Below are 11,258 nucleotides of genomic sequence, written 5' to 3' on the forward strand. Positions count from 1 at the left end.
GCACTGATCCCTAGAGTACCCAAAGACCACTGCCTGCCACTTGGTGAAAGACCTTTTTATTGCTACTCTTTGTTTCCTGTCTACCAACAAGTTCTGTATCCAAAGACAAGTATTCTGATGAAGGGTCAATGAACTTGAAACATTAACTCTGCCTTTCTCTCCATAGATGCTGCCAAACTTGCAGCAACTTTCTGTCTTTATTTCAGATCTCCAGCATTTGCAGTTCTTTTTTTATTTCAGTTCTCTACCCATGCCAATATATTATCCACAACTCCATGTGCTTTAACTTTATGTGCTAATCTTTACAGTCATAGAGTCCCTACAGTGTGGAAACAGGCCATTCGGCCCAACAGGTCCACACCACCCCTCCAAAGAGCATCCCATCCAGACCCATTCCCCTACCCCTACATTTGCCATGTCTAACCACCTAACCTGCACATCCCTGAACACTATGGGCAATTTAGCATGGCCAATCCACCTAACCTGCACATCTTTGGACTGTGGGAGGAAACCAGAGCACCCTGAGGAAACCCACTCTGACACAGGGAGAATGTGCAAACTCCACACAGAGAGTGGAATCAAACCTGGGTGTCTGGGGTTGTGAGGCTGCAGTGCTAACCACTGAGCCACCGTGTCACCTTAATTTCTTATGTGGGACCTTATTGAAAGGCTTCTGAAAGTTCAAATAAATCGCAGGCACTGGCTGCCCTTATCAACTCTATGAATCTTTGCCACAGTGTATATTTTTTCTTTCAATTTGATACCATCCCTAACTTCCTTGGTTAAACACAATCGATTTATCTTCTTCCTAAAATCTGTCCAGGAAGTGGTGGCAGTGTACAGATTTACCTTTGGTAATCTTATGTATATTTAAAGCTGAGATAGATAGATTCTTGTTCTGTCGAGGGAATTAAGGATAATGGGGAAAAGGCAGGAAAGTGGATGTGAGGAGTATTGGATTGGATGGCAGAGCAGACTCAAGGGGCTGAATGGCCTACACCTGTTCCCATTTTGGATGTTCTTATAATCTAGAATTCCAACCTACTGTTCTGCAGGCTTGGAATGAAATCCCACTATGTTAGCTGCTGGAATTTGTATTCAATCAAAATCTTTTTAACCCAACACATTACGGCAGCAATCAGAGAGCAGGTTATAATAAGAGACAGTAGGAACTGCAGATGCTGGAGAATCTGAGGTAACAAGGTGTAGAGCTGGATGAACACAGCAGGCCAAGCGGCATCAGAGGAGCAGGAAGGTTGACGTTTTGGGCCTAGTCCCTTCTTCAGAAAATGACCCTTCTGAAGAAGGGTCTAGGCCTGAAACGTCAGCCTTCCTGCACCTCTGATGCTGCTTGGCCTGCTGTGTTCATCCAGCTCTACACCTTGTTATAACAGGTTATACTAAACCTAGTTTGACCAATGAGTTAGAATTAATTACTAACGTTGTAGCGAAATCACCCCTTAGTTCTGAGGAAGGGTCAGTTGACTCGAAACGTTAACTCTGATATCTCTCCACAGATGCTGCCAGACCTGCTGAGCTTTTTCCAGCAAATTTCTGTTTTTGTTTCTGATTTACAGCATCTGCAGTTCTTTCAGTTTTTAACTTGAGCAATTCCTTTCTGCACTAGTACTGCTGCCTGTGACTCACAAACTGAAGCTCTCATGCCAATCCTCAACAAGGAAGAATACTGCGGTGAACGGTAAAAGCATTTCAGACTAGATAAGATGCATGTTGCAACAGGAAAGTTAACAAGTCCTCAGGGAAGAAGAATATTATAGATTGCATTTGGTCTGTGGGAACAGTGCCAAGTCGGAGTTCAGTGGAATAATTATCAAAGGCTGCATGAGGGAGGTTCAAAATCCCTGATGACCCAGGGGAAACTTAAAAAAGCGCTGAAATCCAGGCTAGAAAAGCAAAAAGTTAAAAGCGTATTTACAATTAAAAACTTACTTGATCTGCCATCATATAATAAATTAGAATTAGAATTAGGTTTACTGTTGCATGTACTCACATGAGTGCAATGAAAAGTTTACAAAATTGCCATTTATGGTGCCATTTTAGGGGCAAGATCTTAGGAATAACTTAGAAAAACAAAGAAATAAAAAGCTCAGCATTGCAATTCTTTACACCATCTCAGGTACTAGGTAACTAGGTTCAAAATCTTAGGAATAAATTAGCAACATAAAGAAACAAGAAGTTTTGCATTACAATACTGCAAGCAGACTCTGCGCCAGGCCTCGCCACCAGTCCCCACCAGGAAACAAGGCAAAGTTTCAGAGACAGAAGCAAAGGACTCTGAATGATATATTAATCCAGATGGCAGAGTTGGGGGCATTGCAAAGTTGGTAACTAATAATGGTGGGCCTAAGCAGACCTGGTTTAACAGTTCCTCTGAAGGGTCACTGGACCCAAAATGTTGACTCTGTTTTCTCTCTCCATTGTTGCTGCCAGACCTGCTGAGTTTCTCCAGAATTCCCTGCTTTTGTTTCCAACAGGGATTGGGCGTTTGGGAAACTTTAAGCAGAAAAAAAAGGAGAACCTTCACTGAGAAAGGTGGGAAACATTTTTATTAAAATCATTTGGCGTGGGAATCCTTAAGCAAAGTTTTTCTATCCAAACCAGCATTAATGCAATGAAGCCAAGAACATTTCTAAACTTGGTAAACCATCTTACAGGTACAAATCCAAAACACCGCTGAGTTTTGTTTACCAATGATCTGGACTAAACATTTCCGTTGCCTGCAGTGAGTAAGATATTGGCAATGATAAAACTTATGTAAGCAAACCTTCCTTTTCACACAGTTTTGCCAATTGTGGAGAATTATAATTGATCTTCCTCTCATTAAAAAAAAATGATGTGGAGGTGCCGATGTTGAACAGGGGTGGACAAAGCCAGAAGCCATACGACGCCAGGTTATAGTCCAACAGATTTATTTGAAATCACAAGCTTTCGGAGCGCATCCCCTTCGTCAGGTGCAGTGAGAGAGAAGAGCGCACACACACAGTGAGTTTATAGGCACAGAGATCAAGGGCTGAGAGATCAAAAGATCATACAACTGGTGTAAGTGGAGTGTCAGATAATAAGTCTCTGCAGGCGACCAAGAGTGTCAGAGGATGAGTAAAGTGTCAACAGCTGAATAAACAGTGAAGGGATGGCCTAAAATCCGATTAAATGAGACAGAGAGTACAAAAAATTAAAAAATAAGGTGACGCTGGACACAAACCAAATGACTGGAATAACATGATATGTATAAGAGTCGCATGCTGAGGGTCTAACTAAAGTAATAAGTAATTCAAAACTGTACAAACTAATTAAGGTAGAGAGATCATAGCAATTTATCAATTTGATGGTGTCAAAACAGGACAGTCAGGAAGATTTTACAGATATAGAACAGTGCGGTGGGTTCACATGTAGCACGACATGAAACCAAGATCACAGGTGAGGCTGTCTACATGGGTATGGAAGTTGGTTATCAGTCTCTGCTTGGTGATTCTGCATTGTTGCTTAACTCAAAGTCTACCTTGGAGGACACTTGTCCAAAGATCAGAGGCTGAATGCCCTTGACCCCTGAAGTGTTCCTGTTTGGCAATTGTTCGGCGGTGTCCATTCATCTGTTTTTGCATGGTCTCGCCAATATACCATGCCTTGGGGCATCCTTGCCTGCAGCATATGATATAGACAACATTGGCCGAGTCACATCGCCGTGCACATAGTAGCTGGTGTTCCCACATGTGATGGTAGTGTCCATCCCGATGATCTGACATGTCTTGCAGAGGTTGCCATGAAGGGTTGTGTGGTGTTGTGGTCGATGTTGTCCTGAAGTCTGGGTAGTTTGTTGTGAACAATTGTCTGTTTAAGGTTTGGCAGTTGTTTGAAGGCAAGAAGTGGAAGCGTAGGGATGATCTTAGTGAGGTGTTCATCATCATCGAAGACATGTTGAAGGCTGCAAAGAATATGGTGTAGTCTCTCCGCTCCGGGGAAGTACTGGATGATGGAGAGTATCTATCGGTCATATCATGTGTCTGTCTTCTGAGGAGGTTATTGCTGTTTTTCGATGTGACACGTCAGAACTGGCGATCGATGAGTTGAGCATTGTATCCCGTTCTTATGAGAGTGTCCTTCAAAATCTTTAGTTGTCCATTGTGTTCCTCCTTAACTGAGCTGATCCTGTGTCTGTGTAGGGCTTGTCTGTAGGGGATGCCTTCTTTAATATGTTTAAGGTGGAAGCTAGCGAAGTGCAGCATCATGGGGTTATGTGTGCGCTTGTGGTAGAGTGAGGTACTGAGGTGTCTGTCCCTGATGGAGATGCATGTGTCCAAGAATGAGATTGATTCTAAAGAGTAGTCCATGGTAAGTCTGATGGTGGGATGAAACTTGTTGATATCACTATATAGTTGTTTCAGTGATTCCTCGTCATGAGTCCAAAGGAAATAAATGTCATCAATGTATCTGCTGTATAGCGTTGGTTGGATGTCATGTGCAGCAAAGAAGTCTTGTTCAAACTTGGACATGAAAATGTTGGCATACTGGGTTGCAAATTTGGTCCCCATGGCTGTTTTGTGTGTCAGGGTGAAGAACTGGTTATAAAAGATGAAGGTATTGTGCTATTGACATTGCCAGAGAGGTTCTCACACAGGGTCCCATTGTTTGATATGATGGGACAGCCAGGTGTGTTGGTTTTGTGTATATTTGGAAGACAGTAGAAGTCTCCTATGTGAGAAGTATGCGAGATGAGTGTGCATAGGACACTCTGAAGGTCTGGATCAAAAGTCTTGATCAGTGGGTTGAGTTGATGGAATGTTCTTTGGTTGGATCAGCAGGTAGTTGTCTGTAGTTCCTGTTGTTCAGATGTTGGTATTCTTCTTTGCAGTAGCCTGTTCTATCCTGTATGACGATGGCTCCTCCTTTGTCTGCTGGTTTGATGACAATCTTGCGATTGGTCTAGAGAGCATGAATGGCATTTCGTTGTGCTTGAGTGACGTACCTTGTGAGTGGCTCACCTGAAAAAAAAAATTTATATTAAGGTCCATCTGAAATTCATTCCCATTTTTAATCCCTTTTCATTACAGACTCTCAATCGATTGACGACAGTATGGGCAGAATGGGTACAGCACATAAGGAGACAACTTGAATAGTCATCTTGTCCCACTCCCTCACATTTTCTCCCTAGCCATGCACATTATTGCTGACCTTCATTGGCATTTGTCACAAGTCACGTGACACCAGGTTATAGCCCAACAGGTTTATTTGAAATCCACAAGCTTTTGGAGCGCTCCATCAAGAATGGACACCTTATCATTCTACAACAAACCCATGGATAATCTCACAATGCTGCACTTCTCTAGCTTCCAGCCGAAACATGTTAAAGGAACCGTCCCCCACAGCCAAGCCCTGCATATACACAGGATCTGATCGGATGAGGAGGAACATGATGGACATCTGAAGATGCTGAAAGATGCCCTTATAAGAACAGGATACAATGCTCAACTCATTGATTGCCAGTTCCAACTTGCCACAGCGAGAAACCACAATGACCTCCTCACAAGACAGACACAGGATGCAACCTATCCTTGTTTGTCTATCTTTGTTAAGGAGGTCAAAAATGAAGCTGAGGTTTTCCTGCATGAAAGAGCTTGGAGTTTTATAACCCCAAAATTAAGAGAATGTTATAACAAGCACATTCTCTGGTACAGGGGAATGAGCTTACGAAAAAAGTGGCTGCAGTACAGACAGGAAAGTAAGGCAGTTATAGGTTACAGATTTTTTAAGAGTTGTTGATTGCAAGAATCAAAAGATGAACTGTTTAGCTTTTGTCTGTTTCCTTTGTGAAAACGAGACTGGAGATTACTTGGATTTCTCAGTGAATTATGCTTGTTGTTCCAAGGTGCTTTACATCTTTCTGAGCCTCAGTTGAAAGAGGCAGGCAAAGAGAATTTCTTCCAATCCTTGTTCACAAGTCCATTTTCCTCTGCTGTTGGGAAACAGGTAGTGATAAAGGTCCAGTTATCTTTTTATTGTTTCCCACAGCTAAATACTCCTCAGGCAGCCTGTCATTGCAGGACTCTTCCTTCCAGAATGGTGTAAATTGATTGGAAGATTCAGATTTGTGTTTCAGTGTCTTTTCATAAATGCTTTAATTTTTGTTCAGGCTGATCCTTGTTTACTGACTGGTTCATAAGATTGGCTTAACTTAGTCAGATGATCACAGCATGCACTTTTCACACTATATGCTGCCCATGAAAGTCTTAGGTAATAAAGTCAAATGATAGAAGTTGAGAATCAATCATCCATTTGTCAGCATAATCTTAACAATGGATGGAAAAACCTTATGGTTTCCTGAATGTGGAGCCTCCCAAACATTATTTATTTCATTAGCTTAGAGTCTGTCTGACCCCAGTTTGTGGGGGATGATCATAGCTTTTACTGCTGAGTGTAAGGAGAGACAGTGGTGATGAGTGGAGACTTTAGCTTCTATCTTGATGGGATTTGATGTGACTGAGGAATTTAACTCCTGAGTGCTGGAGAGTACAGCTTTAGCTGCTGAGCAGGTTGGGGACAGGATTGCAACAGCAATCAGATCTCAAAAATATGCCCATTAACCATGCCCACAAAATGCAAGATTTTTGAGTGGGCTTGCAGCCATTAGCACTCACACTGAAATCCATGTCAAAACACTGAAGGCTGAGAGCTCGACACCACCAAACTCTCACATTTCTATCTCAATGAAGGCTGTGACCCTGATGGGCACATCATCTGAAACATTGGTTTTCAGCCCAAGTTGAAAATATAGCCCACTGATTGAATTTCTTTCACCGATAGAGCCTTGGTGCTGTGTAGTAGAATGGGAGCTGTAACTCAATGTGGGTTCAAAGTATGCTCTAGTACAATGAACACCATCACTAGGCTCCAGATACCGATGGAAAACCGAAAGAACTGTGGATGCCGCAAGTCAGAAACAAAAATAGAAATTGCTGAAAAAGCTCAGCAGGTCTGGCAGCATCTGTGAAGAGATATCAGAGTTAGATAAGGAGTAGATAACGATCTGGATGGAATGGTAAACAGCTATCAATGATATCATCAGTGCTCCTTCCCTCTCTCACCCGGAATTGGAAAAGTTCATCGATTTTGCTTCCAATTTCCACCCCACCCTCATTTTCACCTGTTCTACCTCTGACTCCTCCTTTCCCTTCCTCGACATCTCTTTTTCCATTTCTGGGGATAGCCTAGCCACTAATATCCACTATAAACCCACTGATTCCCACAGCTACCTGGACTATACATCCTCGCACCCTACTTCCTGCAAAAAATCCATCCCATTCTCCCAGTTTCTCCCTCTCCACTGCATGTGTTCCGATGACCCCAACTTCAGCAAGGGAGTCTCCAAAATGTCCACCTTCTTTCTCAATTGAGGGTTCCACAGCACCATTGTCGACAGGGCCCTCAACCAGGTCCATCTCATCTCCCGCACTTCCCTCCGGGACACCCTGATCCACTTTTCCTTCACTCCCAACATTCCCCACAGTCCCACATTACCTTCCCCTGTAACCAGTGAAGGTGCAACACCTGCCCATTTACCTCCTCCCTCGTCAGTATCCAAGGTCCCAAACATACCTTCCAGGTGAAGCAGCACTTTACCTGCACTTCCCACAATCTAGTCTACTGCATTCGCTGCTCACAGTCTGGTCTCCTCTACATTGAGGAAGTGAAGCTTAGACTGGGTGACCGCTTCACAGAACACTTGCATTCTGTTCGCAAAAAAAAATCCTGAACTTCCAGTTGCCAGCCACTTTAACACACCACCTTGCTCCCTGGTCAACATCTCCATCTCTGCTTTGCTGCAGTGTTCCAGTGAAGCTCAATTCAAACTGGAAGAACAACACCTCAGTTTCCTCTTGAGGACCCTGCAGCCCTCCGAACTCAATAACGAGTTCAATAAACTTGCCCATGTCCTAGATCCCTACCCCACACACCATGCCTTGTTCTCACATAGTCTGCCATTACATGCAACCTATTGTTAGCCAAAACAGTCCCCATTAACAGCTATTCGCACTAGAGCCAGATTGTTATCACTCCTTTGTCTGTTTAACTGTTCTTCTCTCCCTTTGGGTTCCGTCCCCACCTATCATTTACTCCTTACCCCTCCCCCCCACACCCTATCTTCTGCATATAAACTGACATTCTCTATCTTTGTTCCAGTGACCGATGTCTACACATGTTGTTGGCACAATAATGAGGATTCTGTGATGATTCAAGTCAACCTGAAATATGGCCTGTAGATTGTAGCCAAAATCATTGACAGGCAACATGCCATGCAGTTGAAATATACAAACCACTAATTACTACCAACTGTCTCCAGGCATTACATTCTTCGTAATATGGGCTGAACACATGAAGACTCATAAAAAGTATCAAGCTTGTTCATATTTTTATATGAATTCTCCTCTTCCACTTATACAAACAAACAAGCTTGAAATTATATCTCAAATAGTGCTTTTGTTAAAACTAATCTGTCTGATAAGTGTCTAAATAAAGCATCATAGAAATATTTTGCCATTTCCCATTTGGTCCTTCAAGCCTGCTCTGCCATTCAATATGATCATGGTTGATGACCCAACTCAATCCCCTACTCCCACTTTATCCCCATACTATTTGATCCCTTTATCCCTAAGAACTATGTCTAACTCCTTGAAAACATTTAACGTTTTGGCCTCAACTGCTTTGTCTGGTAGAGAATTCCACAGGCTCACCACTCACTGGGCAGATTATTTTCTCCTCATCTCAGTTCTCCTCATCCCATGTCAAGGAGACATATATGTCCACTGTTTTCTATTGATTCCAATGGCTGTATTTATAATGGAAATCTGTTGTACTGCATTAGCTTCCTTCTACCAAACGTTATGCATCACCCAGCTCCTTGACAGAACAGCAGAGAATCCCTTTACACTCCACATGACTTACTTTTTAAATTGCTATCAGTTTCTCAATATAATTATTAATAATTATGAAAAAAGTGCCATCTAAAAATAAAGATAACTTCATGACTTTTAAATTGAAGACGGAACAATGCTGATTGAAATGATTACCCCAAGGCCTCTCATGTTACTTCATCGAAAGACTTCACTTCCTCTCAACTCTCCGTGCCCAATACTGCCTAATGTCATAAATAGCATTTCCATCTATGTAACATTGTATTATAAGATTGAAGTTAATTGTGAGTAAAAAGGCACTTTTGGCCTGTAATCATTGATGAATGTTTCCAAACTTTGACTGTCTTCAATTATTTACGTTTGGACTGTCAGGAATATTTCATTAATGTTTAGATATGTCAAATGCAAGACATTAAAATGCAAATAAATTCTTTCCATTGAGCTGCTGCTGTGTAATGCTGAGATGATAAAAGTCAGGTTTGCCAATTGTTTGAATCCAGCCAAACACTGAATACTGGTTGGGGACCCAATGTACTCATGTGAATTGTGTAGCAGAGAGCAAATAAGGTCTTGGTTAATTGTGAATCTATCAGGAAATTCTTTGCTGGCGCTAGAGATTGGTGGGATTAATCACGATGTTCTAGTGTATCCATTTGCTTGTAGATAGGCTGCAATTCTGCCAACAAAAGAGCATTAACAGAGTCATTGTATAGAGCTTCCTCTGATAAAATATAATTTCATTCCGTGAAAGAATCCCTACAGTATTTTATTCCCATTATTCATGTTCTAGATGACAAATAGATATGGATAATAAATGCCTTTGGGACCATTATCTGGTTAAAGCAAAGTGTACAGCATTGCTTGAGCAGTTCATCAGCTGTTCTTTGAATTAGACCAGAACATTGGCCTTCAGAATCCTACCCTGGAGACTATAACAGATTCTGATTACTGTTTGACTGAAAAAAATTCAATCAAAGGTCTCTTTGTGCACACAAACAGTTTTTCTTTAGTTCTTTCCTTACAGTTGAATGCTCAATCTCTTGTATTTTCTTGATTTCATATTTTTCTCCTGCAGTGCAATGGCTCTCAATGTCTTCTAATGAACCTGCTTTTTTCAGCTATTGCCCACTTTTATGTTTTAATTGCCGTTGCTGCATTATCAAAAGCTAGCTTTCAGCTTTTATTTATCTTTTTCCCTGGAATATGGTAATCACTAGCAAGGCCTGCATTGGTTGCCCATCCTTAAATGTCTGCAAACTGAATAAAATACAAAGAGGTCATGTGGTAGTGTAACTACCTCTTGGTCAGAAGGTCTGGATTCAAATCCCACCTGTCAAAAAGGTAAATTACATTGACTCTAGAGCCATATTTATGCCAGATAGTTAAAGACGAAAATTTTTTTCCTAAAGGACATGAGTAAAGCAAATGAAATTTTATAATAACAGTTTCAAGGTCACTGAATCCCCCACGATCAACATCCTGGGGGTTATCATTGACCAGAAACTCAACTGGACTCACCACATAAATACAGTGACTACAAGAGCAGGTCAGAAGCTAGGAATCTCCTCACTCCCAAAGCCTTTCCACCATCTACAAGTCAGGAGTGTGATGGAATACTCTCCACTTGCCTGGATGAGTGCAGCCCCAACAACACTCAAGAAACGGGACACCATCCAGGACAAAGCAGCCCACGTGACTGGCACCACATCCACAAGCATCAACTCTGTCCACGACTGAAGCTCAGTAGCAGCAGTGTGTACTATCTACAAGATGCACTGCAGAAATTCACCAAAGATCCTCAGACAGCACCTTCCAAACTCACGACCACTTCCATCTAGAAGGACAAGGGCAGCAGACATATGGGAACACCACCACCTCTGAGTTCTCTTCCAAATCACCCACTATCCTGACTTGGAAACTGTCTCTGAGTCAAATCCTGGAATTCCCACCCTCATGGCATTGTGGGTCAACCTACAGAAGGTAGACTGCAGCGGTTCAAGAAAGTAGATTACCACCAACTTCTCAAAAAATATCATTGCTATCTGCTTCACTCCATTTGTTGAAATGAATCTGAGGACTATAATTGTACGATTCGTGGTTCAGAACTGATTTCTCAGCCTATCATTCTTCTTGTGGTTTACTTACAAATTGGCCATTTGATTGACAGCTTATAAAGCCTTTGAAGTGGGGCTATGGATACAAATGCCTGCTTTTCTAAAGGAGTAAGTACTTGAATTAGAGATAGTAGGAACTGCAGATGCTGGAAAATCTGAGATAACAAGGTGTAGAGCTGGATGAACACAGCAGGCCAAGCAGCATCATAGGAGCAGG

General features: G+C 42.0%; 1 long non-coding RNA gene across 2 annotated transcripts in view; it reads right to left on the reverse strand.

Moving 5' to 3' along the window:
- Positions 1 to 2,545: 2,545 nt before the first annotated feature.
- LOC125484732 overlaps positions 2,546 to 11,258 on the reverse strand; it is a 29,666-nt gene continuing 20,953 nt past the window's right edge. For both annotated transcript variants that reach the window (XR_007263543.1, XR_007263544.1), the window contains one exon: positions 2,546 to 5,000. This is a non-coding gene — a long non-coding RNA (uncharacterized LOC125484732). The remainder of the gene's footprint in view (positions 5,001 to 11,258) is intronic.

The sequence above is a fragment of the Rhincodon typus genome, chromosome 13, assembly GCF_021869965.1.
Source record: "Rhincodon typus isolate 14 chromosome 13, sRhiTyp1.1, whole genome shotgun sequence".
Taxonomy (NCBI): Eukaryota; Metazoa; Chordata; class Chondrichthyes; order Orectolobiformes; family Rhincodontidae; genus Rhincodon; species Rhincodon typus.